Source organism: Lissotriton vulgaris, chromosome 7 (genome assembly GCF_964263255.1).
Source record: "Lissotriton vulgaris chromosome 7, aLisVul1.2, whole genome shotgun sequence".
Classification (NCBI taxonomy): Eukaryota; Metazoa; Chordata; class Amphibia; order Caudata; family Salamandridae; genus Lissotriton; species Lissotriton vulgaris.
Window position 1 is genome coordinate 17,218,495 of NC_141695.1, and position 21,152 is coordinate 17,239,646.

General features: G+C 48.8%; 1 pseudogene across 1 annotated transcript in view; it reads right to left on the bottom strand.

Moving 5' to 3' along the window:
- The window catches only part of LOC147700532 (uncharacterized), a 65,323-nt pseudogene that overhangs the window by 12,200 nt on the left and 31,971 nt on the right, over nucleotides 1–21,152 (bottom strand). Inside the window, exons 2-3 of the transcript XR_015297389.1 lie at nucleotides 6,244–6,320; nucleotides 5,948–6,104 (exon numbers count right to left, since the gene is read on the bottom strand). The product of XR_015297389.1 is annotated as an uncharacterized LOC147700532 (transcript). The remainder of the gene's footprint in view (nucleotides 1–5,947; nucleotides 6,105–6,243; nucleotides 6,321–21,152) is intronic.

Here is a 21,152-nt window from a genome sequence, read left to right on the forward strand (position 1 = left end):
CATCGCTACTTTGACACGCCCACGCTACTTTGACACGCCCATCACTGACAGCAGAACGCCAACAAATGACTACTTTACCCCTAAGGTTGTTTCTAATGTATATGGTGACCAGATGTATAGCCTATATCCACCTGCTGCAACTCCCCTTTACAATGCTGTGTTGGGTGTTGTGATTGGTGCTGTACTTCTTGAGATTACCCGCCTCAAAGGTTTCAGCTCTCTCTTTATAATAGTAGTATAGATAATCATAAGAAAACCTGCAAAGTAAGTGATGCTGAATTATCACAGTGCAACAGGTAAAAAACACAATATCTCTTATTGATATTACAACATGGTTTACCCACAGGGCCGGACTGGTAACCGAAACTGGCCCTGTCAAAGTTCTCATCTGGCCCTTGGTGTGTGGTCGGGGGGATCTGGTCTAGTAGAAAGCTTTCTACTGCTTTTTGCTTATGTTGCAGTGAGCCGATATTGCAGCTGTGCAGCAAAACCGCAAGTAAAAACGGCCCCCCAAGTGACTTAAACATGCCCCCACCCTGCCAGCCCACCGGGGAAACGCCCAGTGCCCACTACGGCCAGTCCGGCCCCATTTACACAGCCCAGAAAGCATCAATCAGCGACTTCATTAGAAGAGTCACAGGCATCTGTCGGTTGGTGCGAGCTGCTCTATTGGAATCAAAGATTTTGTTATGACTCTGCATCTGCCACAGCTCACTCAAGACACACATAGATCAGGCATCTACCATCTCCTAGTTTGGTAAGTTGTCAGGTACCTTAATGAAGGACCCAATTTTAAACACCCTAGAGACTCCAGATCTGGGGAACAATATGATTTAGTTGCAGCAGCACTAAGCCTCTGCTGATTCATCTGAAGGTTTGGCCTTTTGGCTAAAATCATGTCTATCCTATAAAATAAAGACTTTGGAAACAAAGCTTTTTCGATCTTTTTGGGCATCTCCACTCCTCCTGGTCCTTATCTTAAATGAATTAACATTTACAATAGAAGCTCCGCATGGAATGCAGAATCTCCTATAATCGGGTTAAAGGATGAGTATTTGGTGGAAATTGTCCACTTGTGTTGGCTACAGACTTCACTGAGACGTACGAGCTCACGAACGATGAAGATGAGTGTGGAGTTCCTGTACCCACAGCCCCTCCCCTAAAAATGTTGTCCTCTGCTGTTCCACAGATAGCTTAAAGTATACAAATGGTTCTGTCGGGTGTGTACTATTACTTTCAGTTGTACTGAATCATAAACAATAAAAACATTTAGAAGCTTTTTCATTAAGGAAGAAAGAATGTGTACATTTTAAGGTGAGTTCATCTACGAGAAAAGAATGTAATTCCAAACAAGCTAGGGTAAAAAATACTTTTATAAATTCTTTTAATTTATAGTTACCCTGATTTCAAATATGAAAAGGCTGTACAAAATACACAATGGCGCATCAAAATATGAAGCAAGGTGACATTCAGTGCTCAGTGATATTGGTGAAAGTGTCAAAATATACAGTGATGTTTAAGAGGGGGGGCAGGGAGGGGAATTAGGCCAGTAGTACAAGGTTATCAGGAACTTCTGAGGACCACATCGGTTGGTCTTCTCACAGAGTCCTTAGTGCTGGTCCAAAGTATTGGAGTGTCAATGTTTCAACCCTGGACGAGCCCTCTTAAAGGGTCAGAGCGGGTCTTCATCAGGACTGGGAAGGGTGTGGGGGAGTGGGGCTAACAGCCTCTACGAGTGCCCAGTAAGGCGCACCCAGGTGGGGTTAAAGTAGAGCCACTGGTAGTTCTGTAGCTGATACGAGGCATTGACTCCCTGGTTTGTTATGTCTTTGAATCAAGAAAACTGTTCATTTTGGTGCTATCAATTCATGTACGAGGAAGCTCATCAAAGATGCAATGCACTCGCATGTAACCATTTCGGGCAATTCAAGGCCTAGGGGTACTCTTTGAGAACTTGTATTTAATCCAAGTGACGGTCTGGGGCAGTGATTCCTTTCTTGCTCTGTCCGCACTCCCTCAGCTCAAGTTCAAGTTCAGGTATTTGTATAGCGCACTACTCACCCATAGGGTCTCATGGCGCTTGTGGGAGGGGGTGCATTATTTATCGAAAAGCCAGGTTTTAAGTACCTTTCTGAAGGAAATGTGGTTCTGTGTGAGGCGGAGGTGGGTGGGGAGAGAGTTCCAGGTCTTGGCCGCCAGGTAGGAGAAGGATCTATCTCCCATGGAGGATCTGTGGATGCGCGGAACTGCTGCAAGCGCTTGGTTGGAGGATCTTAGTTGGCGGGAGGGTGTGTAGAAGGTCAGTCGTGTGTTGAGGCATTCGGGTCCTAGTTTGTAGAGGGCCTTGTGAGCGTGGGTGAGGAGGCGGAACGTATTCTCTTGTTGACGGGAAGCCAGTGGAGGTCTTTCAGGTGGCCGGTAATGTGAGCTTGGCGAGGGATGTCCAATATGAGTCTGGCAGATGCATTTTGGATGCGTTGGAGTTTTTTCTGTAATTTGGCTGTGGTTCCGGCGTAGAGGGTGTTTCCATAGTCCAGTCGGCTAGTGACCAGTGCGTGGGTGACAGTCTTTCTTGTTTCGGTGGGGATCCAACGGAAGATTTTTTGGAGCATACGGAGTACGTTGAAGCAGGAGGATGAGACGGCGTTAACTTGTCTGGTCATCGAGAGGGAGGAGTCTAGGATAAAGCCCAGGTTGCGTGCGTGGTCTGTGGGTATGGGTGCTGTGCCCAGGGCTGGTGGCCACCATGAGTCGTCCCAGGCAGAGGGGGAAGATGCTAGGATGAGAACTTCCGTTTTGTCTGAGTTAAGTTTAAGGCGGCTGTTTTTTATCCATTCGGCTACTTCTTTCATGCCTTCATGGAGATTCGTTTTGGCGGTGTAAGGGTCCTTGGTGAGGGAAAGGATCAGCTGGGTGTCAGCGTAAGAGATGATGTTGAGGTTGTGTTGTCGCGCGATGGATGCGAGGGGACTCATGTAAACATTGAAGAGGGTGGGACTGAGTGAAGATCCTTGTGGGACTCCACAGATGACTTCGGTGGCCTCAGATTTGAATGGGGGGGAGTCGGACTCTCTGGGTTCTCCCGGCGAGGAACGAGATGATCCAGTCCAAGGCTTTTCCCTGTATTCCGATGTTGCTGAGTCGTTGTATGAGGGTGCTATGGCAGACTGTGTCGAAGGCGGCGGAGAGGTCGAGTAGGATTAGGGCAACTGTTTCTCCGTTGTCCAGCAGCGTTCGGATGTCATCTGTCACTGCAATGAGGGCGGTTCCGGTGCTGTGTTTGACTCGAAAGCTGTGAAGAGTCGAGGGAGTTGTTGGATTCAAGGAAAGCGGCGAGCTGGCTATTGACGGCTTTCTCAATGACCTTGGCGGGGAATGGGAGGAGGGAAATGGGGCGGTAGTTTTTAAGTTCAGAGGGGTCAGCTGTGGGTTTCTTCAGGAGGGCACTGAGTTCGGCGTGTTTCCAGCTCTCCGGGAAGGTGGCGGAGTTGAAGGAGCAGTTGATGACATCACGGAGATGGGGTGCGATGATGGAGTCTGCTTTGTTGAAGATGTGGTGGGGACAGGGGTCCGTTGGAGAACCTGAATGGATGGTGTCTTCAATGGTGATTGGGTTCCAGGCGCTAAGGTTGTTAGAGAGCGTTTCGGTTTTGGAAGTGGGTGGGGTGGGTTGTTCTTTCGAACTGTTGATAAAGCTGTTGTGTATGTTGTGTATGTCGGCTATTTTGTTGTAGAAGAAGGAGGATAGCGAATCGCAGAGGTCTTGGGAGGGAGTGATGTCGTTTGAGGCTGCAGTGGGGTTGGTAAATTCTTTGATGATGTTGAATAGTTCCTTGCTGTTATGGGCGTTGTTGTCCAGTCGATCCTTGAATGCTGATTTCTTGGTGGATCGGATCAATTTTTTCTCCATGTTTTTTCGAGAGTACGGCAAAGTTTCTTTGACTTCTTAAGGTCATCGTTGAACCAGGGTGCCTTTTTGCTGCCTTGTTTGATCTGGTGTTTTTTTAGGGGTGCTAATTCGTCAACGCTGTGAGTGATCCATTGTTTGAGTTTGGTGGCAGCTTCGTTTGGATCCGATGAGAGGGCTGGAGGATTTTGGTTGAGCGATGCGAGGAGTTGGTCAGTGGTGATTTTGTTCCATTTTCTTCGAGGAATGGGTTGTGAGGGGTTGTGAGTTGTGGTTGTTTTGTAGCTGAAGTGAACACAGCTGTGGTCCGTCCAATGGAGAGCTGTGGTATGGTTGAAGGAGATGTGTTTGCTGGAGGTGAAGATAGGGTCGAGCGTGTGCCCGGCTACATGGGTGGGGGTGTCAACAAGTTGTTTGAGTCTGAGATTGGCTAGGTTGTCCAGGAGGGTGGTGGTGTTGCTGTCATTTTTCTTTTCTAGGTGGAAGTTGAAGTCTCCCAGTAGAATGTAGTTCTCGGAGGGGAGGGCATGTGGGCTGATGAAGTCAGTGATGTCTTCGCTGAATTGTTTACGGGTTCCTGGTGGTCTGTAGATGAGGGTGCCTCTAAGTGTGGTCCTGGGGTCGGTGTGGATCTGGAAGTGGAGGTGTTCGGCGGTTGTAAGGTTATCGTCGGAGCAGGTCGTGATTCTGATGGTGTTCTTATGGACGATGGCGATGCCGCCTCCTGTTTGGTTGGTGCGGTCTTTTCGGATGATCTTGTAAGCGTCCGGGATGGCTATGGCGATGTCGGGTGCTGATGATGCGTTCATCCAGGTTTCAGTGAGGAAGGCGATGTCCGGTAACGCAGTGTCGAGTTCTGTGGCGTGTTTGTGGATCGAGCGGGTGTAAAGCAGGATGCATTTCAGGTGGTTGGAATCGGAGCGGTGTTTGGAGGTTGTGGATTTGGTGTGGGTCTTGATGCAGTCGAATTTGCAGGAGTGGCAGGCGAAGGGGCCGTGGGTACGTCTTGGGGCAGCTTTGTAGCATTGTGGGATGTGTCCGGGGTTAAGGGCTAAGAGGGTGGCGGCGTCATAGGTTATGCAGGTGGAGTGAGGTTTGCGAGGACCAGGGGGTCTGGCGCTGGGAGCGGTCCAGGCGCGGACGGGCATAGACGGGCTTACCTTTGGCGCGCCTGGGGCGCGTCCGCTGCGCGCAAAAGCATCTGTCATATGTGGATAGTGGAGGGGGTGGGGCGAGGGAGGGGCAGCTGGGAGGCGGGATCTAGGTGGAGGGCCGGTCTGGGGGGCACAATCAACAACAACAAAATGGCAGCGAGTTACCAGCCAAACACGGCTATACCGTGACCCCAAACACGCTTTGCCAAGGCAGGAATAAATTAACACAGACACGAATTACCCACGCAGATAAGGCAGCAAAGTACAATCGATTAAAACGATAAAAGCGCTGCTCAAAGGTAAAGCGCTACGCTACAATCACATTCAGGGAAAGCGCTACAATCCACTTGCATACAGGCACATAGATAGTTGCAGGGGCACTCAAATTGGAAGCGCAGTAATTCTTTAAAGGTGAGGAGCAGTTTTTCTGAAAAGCGCAACGATACCAGTCTCGGGCAGGGCAGGGAGCTGTGTGAGGAGCGGCCGCTTCTGTGGAGCACAGGGCGGTCAGCTGAGCGAGCGCCATTCTAGATTCTAAAAGACTAAAGCCCTCTTACAAATTGCCGCTTAATTACGAGGGGACCATTAACAGAAGTTACCTGCATCTCCAATCAAACTAATGAGATTTGTGGGATAGCTGCAGATCTCTTTACTCTCACCCGGAGTCTTCAGCTGCTTACAAGTGTGAAAGTCTGGTCCAAAATGAGGAACTAACAGGGGAACTAACAGGGGAATGGGACCTGATTCCTCATGTAATTTCTCATTAATTAATGGAAGTTCATGGCCATGCTCGTCAACTGATACAGGAGTGCTGGTAACTCTGGGTTCAGGAAATCCGGCCTATTTCCCAGGCTGGTCCTAATAAGGGCATTAAAAGATTGCTTACATTATATCCTGCCTGTGATGTGCTCTCCTGGTCATCACAGCTGGCCTCCATAGCCACATACTCTCCTTGGCAGTGTGGTCACCCCAGCCAGTGCACTGCTTCTGGTCTTGAAGGCCCGGTCCTGCAGTCTCACAAGACTACGGTGACATTTCCAAACCTGCAAAAGATTAGGCAGCATCTTGGGTGCAGTTGTATTTTAACCATACCCAAGGTATGGTTTGGCTCTTGGATTTCTTCTACAAACGTCAGAGGAAATGTCTGCGCCTGCTCCAGGTCTGCACTCAAAACAAGCTTACCAGCTTTGGACCTCCAGAACCCTGTTCTTCGATCTTATTCTTCAAGTGTTCGTTTTCTTATGTCCAGTCTTGTAACCCTACATGAAGCAAGAAAAACAAACAAAAAAGATTAGTGTTGGACTTGGCCCTTCTGGCAGGTTCACCACTGAACTTTCTGCCTTTTAATGTTACATCATTATAGTGATTTCTGGTCTCTGCACACTTTAGCACGGTGGCACAGTGTAAAGTGTGTGCGCTCTCTGAGTGCGTGTGTGAGATTGGCCTGCCCTCCCATAGGAATGCATGGGGGATATGTGTGTCCATGGTAGTTCCTGCTGTGTGGGGAGTTCAGGGTCGAGTTTGGTATGTGCGAACTCGTGAGAGTAAATGCTGCGTGACGATGTGTGCGGCTTTACTGTGTCTAGTGTGGAAGTGCCACTTCTAGAAGTTGGCATGTCGGTGCAGTTAATGTGAATTTAATGTCTGGCTTGTGATTGGCTGGAGCTGGCTGGTGTGCCTGGCTCCAGGAGTCAGGATGGGTCTGCCCCGGAGGTGAATGGGGAGATCTGTATGTTGATGGCAGGGAGGAGAGCACCTGGGACCTGAATAGGGCTGGGCTTTCCCTCCACAATGCTGGCTCCGCCCCCCATGGTGTGACTGATGTCCCTAGCCTGTCCTGTGAATGGGAATAGGGGCTGAGCACAACAGAGTGCTCCAGAACCAGCTGCGGGCTGAGCACAGCAGAGTGCTCCAGAACCAGATGCATCTGGTTTTCCCCCACCCTGCACTCAGAGACAAAGGGATTTGGAGTATAAAAAGAGGCTGTGACCTCATGTTAAATGTTCTTGTTACCTGACTTGAATCTACCAGTGGCGTGCTGCTGCTGGGGCCCAGGGGAAGGCTGGTCTCCCTGGGCCCTAGGAACCCTGCCTGCTGTACTTTTGAACTCTACAGGACCTTGCTTTTATTTTAAGAGCCCCTGGCTCCTTTCCTGATGCAGGGAAACGCTGTGCCCCTTTGTTTTGACCATTTCTGCCGCTGAAGAGGAACGCTTTGATCTCCTTCTCGAGGGAACCCCGACGTAGGGATTCCCCCGAACTTACCGGCCTCGCCGGTGCCCTCCCCGCTTATTGCATATTTACCAACAAGTGCCACCCGGCATTACTGCCTTGGTTATTTTAAAAGGACGGGTGCCCACTCCATTTTTTCTAGTCTTAATTTAGAGGGAGCCCCCCTCATTGATTCGATCCCTGCCGCCGAGAACCGCGGCCCGCCTGGTTGTAGGCGGGGCCTGCGGACGGAAGCACGAAGAGAAGTGTGTCCGGAAGGCCCGCCCGCCAAGGAGAAGACGCGCCTGGCCTCGCGGGCTCCATTTCTCAGGTCCCGGTCCCGAGACGGGGGACCGGGTGAAAGTGGGCCGCTCCCACGTTGTTCAGCATTTCCTCGATAAGTCAGAGCCCACGAGACTCCACACACATGGGGGGCATGTTAGAGGGTAGAGTGGCCCCGGTTGGCAGCGTTTCCCACGTTCCCCGAGCCCAGATGGCTCCCACAGGCCCCATTATTTTTAAGAGCCTAGAGGGCTCCTGGGGACACATTGTTTTAGAGCCTGAGAGGCTCCAGGGGGCATTGTCGTGGGTAAAGCCAACGAGGCTCCAACGGGCACAGATGTTTTGAGAGCCTAGAGGGCTCCCCTGTGCGCTACATTTATCTCTAGAGCCAGATGACTCCGTTTTGAATAGTTTTGCTCCTAATAGCCAGTGAGGGCCCAAGTCGCAGTGTGCTTTCCAGTTGCCCAGCAAGTAGTGAGCAGCTGCACCGTTTAGGTTTTCCTTCCTAGGGACTTGTCTCTGGACTCAGGAGTGAGTCGCACTCCTTCACCCCTACTTTGGCCTTCCCCAGCTGCGCATTACTTAGTACCAGCGTTTAGGCCCTGTTCTTGTCCTCAGCTGCCCAGCAAGTAGTTGGCAGCTGCTACGTTTAGGTTTTTGCGCAGTGGCGCAACCTGGATCTTACTGTGATTTATGTACTACTTGTTGGGTGTTAGGAAATGTACTGTGTGTAGTATGTTTTGCGCACCCTGTCTTGTTACCTCTAAATGTATTTTTATGCTTAGGAGGTTGGGTTTCCTAGTATAGTTATACTAGTGAGGTAGTATCCCTGCGTAATATATGGCTATGGTGGTTAGGGTTGCGTAGAGTGTACCTACCTGTTGCCAGCGGTTACTGGTTGTGTGCTACATTTGCTATTTGGTGCTACAATTATCCCATGTTCAAAGTGCTAGTTCTAAAAGTGCTTATTCCCCTGTAAATTCTGCCCGTGCCAGTGGCACAGTGTAAATTGTGTGGTTATTATCTAATGTGTTTGGTATAATACAAAGGTTCTTTTTATATATAATCTTGTGTGGAGTTCCTTTTGTGGGGGGCCTGGGATGTTGTTGCGCAATCACTTAACCTACATTGCCTCCGGGATAAGCCTTACTGCTCGTGTCACGCTACCAAGGGGGTGAGCAGGGGTTATCTTGGCGTGTAACACCCTTACCCTGACTGGAGTGGTGGTTTCTGCCTGACTTTGGCGCAAGCCTTAGCCAACCGGAAATCCCATTTCTAACAATTAGAACTAACTAGAATACATGCACATGCAAGACGATGGCATTGAATCACGAGGAGTGAACTCAAGCGCAAATAAACAGTTCATTTTGGTGCAGTGGCTAAAGGAGCACAGTGAACCATATTTCTTTTTCACTTTGTTGTCATTTGAATAAGTTGTGGATAGAACAAACGGAGATGCACAAGAGGATCGGGTGTGAAGGAACAATTTGGTCCTTGAAGGCCACCTGGGGGTAATTGAGGGTTAAATAAATTATTCTGAAAACAATCATAGGAAATGCAGCACATTTTTCTAATTTAATAGTAAGGCGTTGAGATGTGTATGATTTGTTTGTATAGTGTACAATTTGCATGTCTGTCACAGTTAACTGTTACATTGTCCTCTTTCCTTGTTTTAGAAAGCTCCACCAAGTAAAGCAATGCTTCAGAGACCCACAGCGCCAGCCAGAGGAATTGTTCTTGTGCCCCTGGCAAGTGTGTAAATGCATGAGATCATCACCGCTGACTATAGAATGCTCTGGAAAACTGGTTTCAAGATTCAGGGGACCATTATCAAAACGTGTGCCACCTAATCATAAATTCACTCTGAAGTAAACTTTATAAAAAGTGCTGCCCAAAGCCACCACCTCACTGGTCTAGAGAAGCTGTCTTATACTTGCAATCTGGTCATTGTATTCACTGGTGGTCAGCAAACTTTGGCAATCCTTTTACAGTCTTGTGCAAGCCGTTCTGCAAAGAGCAGACAAATGTGACAAATACTGGGCTTGAGGAATGAATCCTGAAGGTGGTATGTCACACTCTGGGGTGGTAAGTCCTAGATACGGTGTTCTTGACTGACTTGTGCCTTGGTCAGGAAAAGTGCTCACCAGCAGAGTACCAGGGCCTATTGTGTACACTCAAATGGGTCCAGCTTTTAATGTGGTTGACTACTGTGCCTGCAAGCAAACCATTACACTACCGTCAGTCGATGGCAGCTGACTATAGTAGCAGGGTGCAGGACGTGTTTACCTTGTACCAGAGCGGAGGCTACCCTAAAGCTATCCCTGGAATTTATTTTAGTACATCATGACTAAGCCCCACTTTCACTTTGAATGTATGCAGAGTGTCTGAGTGTACTGGGCTAAAAGTTATGGTGAGTTACCCATGTTAGGGCCACCGATTTAAGCTTCTAGTGCTTAAAGGTGTAGTCTATTTCATAGGACTAGCACTAGACGGAGGTAGTGGTCTCCATCCTTCCAGAATATTTTGTAAAGCCAAGTGCTCCCTCTGGCTTGATTCATCGTAAGGAATGAGGGAGCTTAAGTTGCACTGGATTAGAAACAAACAAGTTACAGTAGACCTGTCCAGGCCAATATCCAAAGCGATGCTGTGACCTGGAAGAAAGGCCTTGGTGCAGCGTGGCTGACTGTCCAGCTACTCATCCTGTGCTTCTCTTGTGGTGCGGAGGTTGTGTGAGTGGACACCACAACCTGTGAGCTACAGTTTCACCTGGAGATGGTTTCCAAACAATTGCAGGGTGAAAGGTGTCCTGCAGCGGACAAACCGAGGACTTGTATTTGTGGTGGTTCCTATCGGGTGAAAGTCCCAGGCCTGTATCCATGTGACAACATTGTCCTCATGTTATCATTCTAGCAGAATCAGCATATTGTCTGGTAAACTATAGCAATGTTACGCATCACCTTGTCAATGTTCTGCAGGACTATGGTGTGTTGCTCTTAGACAGACCGCTAGTGTCTGATGCATTTTTGTGAAGCATGCACAGCAGTACTCCTTTTGACATTGTCGACTACTGCGTCATGCGCTGGCTATGTCATTACTAATAGTTTGTGGCAACTGATTTTAGTGTTTGTTAACCTGAACCTCATTACTTGGAGGATCTCTCTGATAAATCTCTTCATGATTTTGTACTCGAGTCTCTTACCCCCTGCCCTCCCCTTTCAGCATTTGTGACCTACGGATTTCAGGGTAACAATCACTCTGTTATCACTGTTTTGTCACTTTTATGTTGTTTTGTGCTTCCCCCTCCCTATGCTCCGTCCTGTGGATAGCTACGCCAGGGCGTTCTGTTAGCAGACCCGATGATGAAACATGTCACACACATTTGTGTGTGAGTGAGGGCAGTTTTCAAAACACAAGAATTGTGCCACTGCATGTCTGTTAATGTATTTGTGTTGGCTATTTCCTCTCTACCCCTCTCTGTGTTAACACTACAGATTTTGAAGTCGTGTCTGCCAAGGGACTGGCACCGTTATCCAACTCGAGTGCAAGAAGGCATAAGGCCCTCATCCAACGATGGAAGTCAACAGTATACACCAGGCTTAATACTTAGTAGTCAAGGACTGACCAGGAAGGGCCTGCACCATCAGCAGCATCTGTCTGGAAAGTTTTTCTTGTTACAATTGCAAACACTTGTCAGTGAACATTTGCAGCAGGCCTGTCTTTGCACAGACTGCCACTACTCAACTCTCACAACAGACGCAACCCACTGTGTGATTTGTATACTAAGTTTAGATAATGTTTATGAAAATAGCTCCCATGTCACAGTGCATGTGTGTCTAATTGTGGCAATAACACTTCTACAAAGTCACTGATCAGGAAAACATGCATAACTTGCCCTGACCTTTATCAGCCCCTGAATGGGTTCAGTAACCAAAATATAATGCTGTGTAGTATAACATACCCATCCACAACCTATATCAACTACTGTCAATGACTGTAAAGAGGACACAGAACAGCTTGCTTCAAAGTATGAGGACAGTCAAAGCTGTGGGTAATCTATAAATGGGAAGCAGAGCGGTATCCGTCAAAAACTGGCAGATTTCTGGCCTGCTCGTGTGCCTTATGCAGAGGCCAGAGGACTTTCTGGGGTGCTGACAGCAGGATTTTAGGTATCTTTAATGCTTAATTTGAGCCTGTGGTTGCATGTAGGGGCTATTAGTACAAATTTTTTGAATCAGCACTTATGTTTCTTCCACAGAGACTGATCAAGGGCGAGAGAGAGAAAAACATAAAAGGGGGAAGAAGAAGGAATAAAAACATTGAAAGAGGCAGGGAGCAGGGATGAAGAATGAACCTGCAGGAGTGAGATAAAGAGGCAGGAGGTGCCTAGTGGTGGACTGACGCATAAGGTGGAATCTTGGCTATGCAGCCTCGGCACTCCCCAACCTTCATTAGCGCGGGCTTCAGAGCAACTTATTTGACTTTATGAATTTCTTTTACAAATTAAGCTCTGGCTGCATCGAACATTTCAATGACAACCATCTGCGTCAGGGCCCTGGCTACACCGCAGTGAGAGGAGCACTGTGCTCAGGGCAGGCCATACAGTGTTTGTTTTTACTTATGACTACCATGAAAGTCACAAAACCTGAGAAGAGAAAAAAAGAGACGAGGATGCACAGCGCATTTAACATTGTTTTAATATTTTATAGAAATAAGGATGCTGTAAAACTAAAAACATACAACTGCTTTTCCATGACATCAAGTGTTACATCCTCACTGGAGGGCCCCTCCTGGGGGGGAGCGGGTAGGTCACATCCTCAGCAGAGGGTCGCATCCTCAGCAGAGGGCCCCATTCTGGGGGGTCACATTCTCCCCAGAGGGCCCCATCCTGAGGGCCACATCCTGGGGGGTCACATCCTCAGCAGAGGACCCCATCCTGGGGGGGTCACACCCTCAGCAGAGGACCCCATCCTGGGGGGGGTCACATCCTCACCAGAGGGCCCCATCCTGGGGGGTCACATCCTCAGCAAACGGCCCCGTCATGGGGGGTCACATCCTCAACAGAGGGCCCCATCCTGGGGGGGTCACATCCTCCCCAGAGGGCCTCATCCTAGGAGGTCACATCGTCAACAGAGGGCCCCATCCTGGGGGGCACATCCTACCCAGAGGGCCCCATCCTGGGGGGTCTCATCCTCAACAGAGGGCCCCATCCTGGGGGGGTCACATCTTCAGCAGAGGGCCCCATCCGGGGGGGTCACATCCTCAACAGAGGGCCCCATCCTGGGGGGGTCACACCCTCAGCAGAGGACCCCATCCTAGGGGGGTCACATCCTACCCAGAGGGCCCCATCCTGGGGGGGTCTCATCCTCAACAGAGGGCCCCATCCTGGGGGGTCACATCTTCAGCAGGGACCCCATCCTGGGGGGTCACATCTTCACCAGAGGGCCCCATCCTGGGGGGGTCACACCCTCAGCAGAGGACCCCATCCTGGGGGGGTCACATCCTCACCAGAGGGCCCCATCCTGGGGGGTCACATCCTCAGCAGACGGCCCCGTCATGGGGGGGGGGGGTCACATCCTCCCCAGAGGGCCCCATCCTGGGGGGTCACATCCTCCCCAGAGGGCCCCATCCTAGGAGGTCACATCGTCAACAGAGGGCCCGATCCTGGGGGGTCACATCCTACCCAGAGGGCCCCATCCTGGGGGGGTCACATCCTCAACAGAGGGCCCCATCCTGGGGGGTCACATCTTCAGCAGAGGGCCCCATCCTGGGGGGGTCACATCCTGACCAGAGGGCCCATCCTGGGGGGTCACATCCTCAGCAGATGGCCCCATCTGGGGGGGTCACATCCTCACCAGAGGGCCCATCCTGGGGGGTCACATCCTCAGCAGAGGGCCCCATCCTGGGGGGTCACATCCTCACCAGAGGGCCCATCTGGGGGGGTCACATCCTCACCAGAGGGCCCATCCTGGGGGGTCACATCCTCAGCAGAGGGCCCCATCCTGGGGGGTCACATCCTCACCAGAGGGCCCATCCTGGGGGGTCACATCCTCAGCAGAGGGCCCCATCTGGGGGGGTCACATCTTCAGCTGAGGGCCCCATCTTGGGGGGTCACACCCTCACCAGAGGGCCCCATCCTGGGGGGTCACATCCTCAGCAGACGGCCCCGTCATGGGGGGGGTCACATCCTCACCAGAGGGCCCCATCCTGGGGGGTCACATCCTCAGCAGACGGCCCCGTCATGGGGGGGGGGGGTCACATCCTCACCAGAGGGCCCCATCCTGGGAGGGTCAGCACTTGAGAAGGATTTCCTTCCAGGGCGGCAGGATAACGCAAGTCTGACTCTATTTAGGCGGCTGGAGCAGGAATAACCCGGGTCCAACTGTGTTTATGAATATTTATGATATCGTTGATATTATATGTCTTTACTCACCGTCTGCAGGGTCTTGAGGCTTGAGGTGGTGTCAGGGGGTGGGAGGGGGGGGGGGCAAGGTTCACAATTCATTCAAACACCTCCTTCCACTCCAGCCAGCTCTGCCCGGCCCCTGGACCCAAGAAAAAGAGAAACAAAGACCAGCACGCCAGGTGGGAGGAGGGACCGGAAGACAGGCAATGAGGAGAAGGAGGAAGCACGACTGACCGGAAGCCAGACTGAGGACCGGAAGACAGGCGGAGCTTAGGGACGGAAGATAGACAAAGCAGAGGACCGGAAGACAGGGTAAGCTTAGGGACAAAAGATAGACAAAGCATCGGACCGGAAGACAGTCAAAGCATTGGACCGGAAAACAGGCAAAGCTTAGGGACGGAAGATAGACATAGCATCGAACCAGAAGACAGGCTAAGCTTAGGGACGGAAGATAGACATAGCATCGAACCAGAAGACAGGCTAAGCTTATGGACGGAAGATAGACATAGCATCGAACCAGAAGACAGGCTAAGCTTAGGGACCGGAAAACAGGGAAAGCATCGGACCGGAAGACAGGCAAAGCTTAGGGACGGAAGCTAGACAAAGCATCGGACCGGAAGACAGGCAAAGCTTAGGGTCGGAAGATAGACAAAGCATCGGACCGGAAGACAGGCAAAGCTTAGGGTCGGAAGATGGACAAAACATTAAACCGGAAAACAGCGAAAGCATCGGACCGGAAGACAGGCAAAGCTTAGGGTCGGAAGATAGACAAAGCATCGGACCGGAAGACAGGCAAAGCTTAGGGTCGGAAGCTAGACAAAGCATTGGACCGGAAAACAGACGTGAATGGAGCTCTATTAACCCCAGAGAGCTCCCGGCTGTGCCCTGTCCAGCCTGTGCGGCGATTCCTGCAGTTAATAAACATTTAAACGTTTGCTTTGTGATTCGAAATCTCTGTACATTCACAGAGGCAGTAAGTGACCACGAGGGCGAGTGAACCTTGTTTTGGTTTCTGTCCTATTCATCAGACTCTTGAGTTTTTCGTGTGAATTTGTTAAACTCGTTGGAAGCATTGGACGAGGAGCTTTGTGTGTCTGCTCTTGGGGGATCCCTGCAGAGAGCTGTCTCTGAATAGGGCATCACCACTGGGTGCTTCCAACGCAGAGTCCAGGGGCTCCCAAAAGTGTCCCGGGCTCAGTGGAAACCCAGAGTGCTCTATTAGTGGCAGTGTGGGCGAGCAGCCTTAGGCCTAACACAGAGGAGTGTAAGTAATACAACATTGACCAATAATGGACAGGCACTCAAAAAAGGGTTCCAGACAGATTTTTTTTAAATACGTTGAGACAGCCATCATGCCGCACAAGCGGCAGCAGCACAGGGGCGGCCTGGAGTAGAGGTGAAAATTGTCCCAATGCGTTTCAGTGGAGACTGGAGATGCTCGTGGTCACACTGCTCGCAGGTAAGTAAATAGATTGCAGTTTAAAGGGTGCGTAAGTAGTGCAACCCTTGGTGTGGCCAGACTGTGTTAGTACATGTTGCACAAGGAAGCTGCACTATGAGAAACACAGGTAATGCGTTGTTATCTGTAGGTCATCCCTAGTCCCGGGTTCTTTTCACTAAGTGATCTATTTATGCATACAGGCTCACACTATTTCACCCTCCATCATCAAAAATACCCACCTTGGCCTTCGTACTATTCTTTAGCATCTCTCATCCCCTGATGTCTTGATACTCCAGCCCTGATAAGACCCACCATTTGTCTCTTGTGCCACATGTCTGACCTGAGCCCCCCAACCCCTGCTTTCTTTGACTCGAGCCTTGCTCTGGCCCCCCCATAAGAGTCTCCTGTGATTCCGCCTGTGTTCTCCTCCTCCTTACACCCCTGATGCCAGACTTACCCGCTCCCTCCTGCCAAGGCCCATGCTACCCGTGGCACCAGCCTTGACGCTGTGCTGACCCCATCACCTGTGACCCTGGCCTTGCTCTGCTCTCCTCTCTTTGTTATTCTGCTTCCTGTGATGCCGATGGTGCCTGCTGCTGTGACATCAGCCGTATTGCTACCCCCCTCCTTTGCCGAAGATGCCATGCACATCTCTCATTGCTGCCCATGACACCAGCCATGCTCTACCCCCTGTTTTCTGGGACAGTCCACTTTACTGCCCAGCCCCGCCGTCTCCTACCTGGCCTTCCCTTTCCCCTCCCTCCCTTTCTGTCTTTAATGTTGATTTGCCCCTTGCTGATGGGCTCTCACCTTCCTCTGTATGTGATGCTGGTGTTTCCCCCTCCCCATTGGCTCTGAACGGTGCTCAAGGCAACTGATCTGGGGTGAGACTTAGTTTAGTGGTCTTTCTGGTAGCCAAAGAGCATACGTCTTTGTGTACCACTGCAACCCCTCCCAGAGCTTCGACTAGTTAATCCTTGTTGCATTGATCATTGACCCCAGCATCCTGCAATGAATCCTGACATGTTCCTCGTTACGTGGGTCAGCATAAGAACAGTTGCGCGGTTCGCACAGCCATGCTCGACCCCAGGAGCTGGCGTGAGGCTTCCCGCAAGGAGCGGGCAAGGAAACGGGGCGGGTCTATTATCTTTGAAGCACGAGGAAAGGATTGTGCAAAAATCTATATCTGAAGAGGTTTCCAGGTGCACCGACACTGAGGGCCCAGGATTTCCTTAGTGAGGTGAGACTTTGTTTTTGTTTTTATTTTATTCAGTCATTTGTTTAGGTCTTGAAGCCACCAAAGTCGACCTCAAACCACTCGCGTTGGCGACAAGGCGCCTTAGATGGAAAACAATGACAGGTCAGACAAAGAACTTTGAGGCCTACCGGATCACCTCTTCTGGGGAGAACTCAGTGGTTGCTATGGTGACCCGGGGTCGGCTAGCCGGCGCAGTGGAAGAATTTTAGTTGGAAACATTGTATCTGCCACTGCACGGCAAAAGTAAGTTGTGGTCCGAGGAGCTCTCTGGGAGTCACATGATTTGCCACTTCATCATCCCTTTGGAGTTTATGAAAAAATTAGTGTCTTGGTGCAGGCAGCAGCACGAGTGATTGTTTTATTTGTCTATGCCACACACGCCAAGAAAAGTGGCGCCGCTGCTTGTGCGACCCTGTGGACATCGGGATGGTAGTATCCGAGTCAGCCAGCAGCAGCAGCAGAGCGGCGATGGGAGAATGTGCGCCTGTTTGAGTAAAGTATTTGGAGGGCATGCTGGCAGCAGCGCCAGTCCCGGCTGATGACCGAGGGCAGCAAACAGAACACATAACTGTGCTCACCCGAATACCATATTCGGAAGTGCACTCAAGGTCTAGCTAAGGTTTTTACTGGAACAAAGCTTTGCGTGTAATCCATGCAGGATTGAAGCGTGCATGCATGCAATGAAAGGCTATGTAGCTGTTTAATTACTGTGCAGGTCAATTATTTCACTTGGCGCCTCTTATAACAAGCATTTGCAATGCAATAGGTCTCGCAGCATTAAAGTTTGAGTTATTGGCATTGTATATGACAATGTGTTGCATGAATTTTTTTTAAACTAAACAAAGTCGGCAAGGATACCTTATGTGGGAAAAAAAAGTTCTGGATTTGTAAACGTGAAATAATCCTAATATCAACAAGGCTCAGTGGATGCGGACCGTTAACAGTGCAATAGGCAGGAAGGTGGTGGCCGAGAGGTCCCCTGAAGAAAAGAATCATGCATCAGTGATGGTGTGATCGGGGGGGGGTGTAAAACCAAATGCAGAGGTGAACAGCAGCACACAGCACGGGACGCGGCGAAGGGATATGGAGTTAGATGTCGTCTTTTTTTATTTTTTATTTAAACACAAAGACTTAAAAAATAATAGGACCTGCAAGCCGCACAGAAATTAATAAAGAGCACACCTTACTACCTCGGACTGGAAACAAAGGTCCATACAAATAACGCAGAAAACATGAATCTTGAAGGGTGGTCTAAGTGCTCGTTTCATTATAATATGGACGCCTTATTCTGTCTCCAGATGATAGACATTACTGCTACCTGTCTGAGGTGAAATTAACCTGGTTTAATAAATGTCTATGCCAAAACATGGCTTGCGTGCTTTCTGCATTCACAGAGGAGGGGACATCGTCTTTGGGAGGGTCAAGCAGCCAGGGCCACTGAATGAATATAAACCATGATGGCAGAAAAAAGGGTGAATGGTCAAACAGAGAGAGGATTCACTTCCAAAGGCTATTGGCTGTAAATGCAAGGAGATGAGGAAAGCAGAAACGGATTGATGCTTACAGGCTAGCAGGTGCAAGATGACGGGACAGGTGTACGAAGGTCCATTTTAAGCCACCACAGAGTCAGGCAAGTGAAGGAGAAAGCAAGACAAAGAGATACGAGATAGGAACCCATGGTGTCAGGTCCAGACCTGAGAACAGATTGAGTAGGGGGGCGGTTGTGTGCAAATGGTCAGTCATGGGTAGAGGTCATGATTACAAAACACATTTTATCATGTCCAGTGTGATGGCAAGGAATGAAGATTACAGGCACCAGGCTGTAAAATCTTGAAAAGTGGAAGGACCTGTTAAGGGCAACTATTGCACGCTGTACTAGGCTGCCCGACTCCTAGTTCATAAACACGAATCCAGTGGTGCAGCGAGCATGTACTGTAGGGAGTTCGAGATAATGAAACTGATTATTCTGCTGGATTTCTCGAAGTGGTGCTTCAGTGTTAGGGGTTGGTTGGTTTCAATTTCAATTAATTTCTTTATTCGGCACTTAAAAAGACACCATAAAAGTTCATAAACAATTACATTTAAAAATATTGTAAAAAACACATTAAAATGATTAAAAAAGCTAAAAAGCATTGCATTCACAAAAAAGGGTTTCCGAAATAAGTCTCTGATTATGGGGCATTACAGTCGCTTACTTCTCTTGTGTTCCTTAGCCTCATTCCCACCTTGATAAAGCTTACTATACAGAACAGTGTGTGAGCAACTGGAGCTTCCTGCAGAAACATTATGGCTGCTTTTGAGGAGTGAGTTGTCTGAATGCAGGTTGCATTCCTAGACACTTGAAATAACTCAGCATGTTATTGACCGCAGCGTAGGGTTTCAGATATGAGTTAAACTATTGCTATTATGACATTAATCAGTGATTGAGGGTAGAAGAAATAAATAATGTACTGATCCTGCAACAAACTTCCAGTCTTATGATTAGGGTTGCCAGCTCATTATTTCGATGTTGCAGATGGTACAGTCACCTAAAGCCGTATTTCCACCACTTATCTGTGCGTACTTGGAACAGCAAATATACATAGAAAGCACTTTTAATTGTGTTCTGGAGCAGCCTGAATGACTCATGACTGATAATTAAAGGGAACAAAGACAGAAAAGTTACATTACAAATGAATACATACTTTATTTATAACTCTATTTAGTGTCAAGACAAGGTCTTTGCAGGCTCTTTAAACTAGACATGGCTGGCATTTTTCTTTTGGCAACCCTACATTATATTCCGTTTCATTAAATGCATTCTCACATTAGTAAATGTAAAATACAAATGTAAGGAATAGGCAGAGTGGGGGCCCAGGGGGTACTGGAACCAGAAAAACAAACTAAGCCTTGGTAACCAATTTACAACGGCATGTAAATATGCAAATGGTCTTTAAATACCTGTGAAAAACTCGGGCGTGCCAGAGATCAGACTCCAGACACTGCCAGCCGAGCACACAGCAGCACACTCATCGGCCTCCGGCCCCACGGCACTCTGATCTCACTTCAAGGGCTTTGGAGTAAATGAAGAGAGCCTGGAAATGCAGCAAATAAACATCGCCGCTCTTCCAGGCCATATTAATTTACATGGACTTGCAGAGCAATTTGCGCCCCCCTGGGAACCCATCCACACCACCCCAGTTTGAAGACCTCTGCCCTATATAATCTGCTAAAAATTAGTACAGCATTTGTTTGGGATGAGAGTTGTCAATTGGCCTTGCTCAAAATCAAATCTGCCATAATAAACGCCCTATCACTGGGAAGATTTGATCCTATCAAACCAAACTATTTAACCACAGATGCCAGCAACAAAGGGTTAGGGGCAAGGCTTACACAGCAGGAAAATGATGCTGAACACATAATTGTGTTTGCTACTAGGGTCCTCAAAGGTGCAGAGCATAGGTATTCTGTTGCAGAAAAGGAAGCATTAGCCGGCTACTGGGAGGTCAAGCATTTATACTAAAATCAGACCATACACCACTTGCTTATGCTTTCATCACTAAGGGGTCAGAAAGGACCACACCTAGAATCTCTTGGTGGGTGCTGGGTCTGGAAGGGTGCAATTTTAAGATACAGTATCTACCAGGACCCAAGAATAGTGTAGCTGACTATCTTTCGAGGTATCCCCTTGATGGAGAAGAAGTTCCGGAAGATACTGTCCTAGAAATAACCTGATCTAGTATAGGACATGACGAGTCAGAAAAAAGTATGAAAGATGATGACGAATTAAACACACTATGTCACTAAATTCATGAAGGACGGCCTATTCAAAAGAACATATTAGCTGACCACATTTGTAAATATTGGGAAGTATAGAATGGAATTTAGTGAAACAGAAATAAAGTATTTCTAGAGAACACAAAATTGTACCTCCCTGTACCATGAGAGAAAAGATAATACTAATGGCATATGAAGGACATTTGGGGGCAGCCTTACAAAGAACAAAATTAGAATTTATTATTTGTGGCCCCAAATAGATTCTAGAGTAGAAAAACTAGTGAAAAATTGCAGCAACTGTGCCATGATGACAAGGTTATAAGTACACGCAAACCTCTGCTCTCTCCTGTGGAAGTCCCAACAAACCGTGGTCTCAGTTAACCCCAGATATCATTGGTTCCCTGAACTGCAAACCACTCAAAGAGCGGTTCAGATTAGTATTAACGGACTACCGTACATGCTGGGTTGTAACTAAGTGTTTATATCAAATTACCACAAATTTACTAATAACGTTTTTAAAAGAGGTATTTAAGGGACCCCAGATGTTATGTTATGTTATGTTATGTTATGTTATGTTATGTGGTTTTTATTAGGCGCGCAAATGCTCCAGCTAAGGAGCGTCTTGGAGCGTCTCAGAGCGTTTCTGATCACAGATAATGGTGTCCAATTCACCTCACACCAAATGCAAGAATTCTTAGAGAAGTTAGCCATACAACACAAGAAAACAGCCCTCTATTGCCC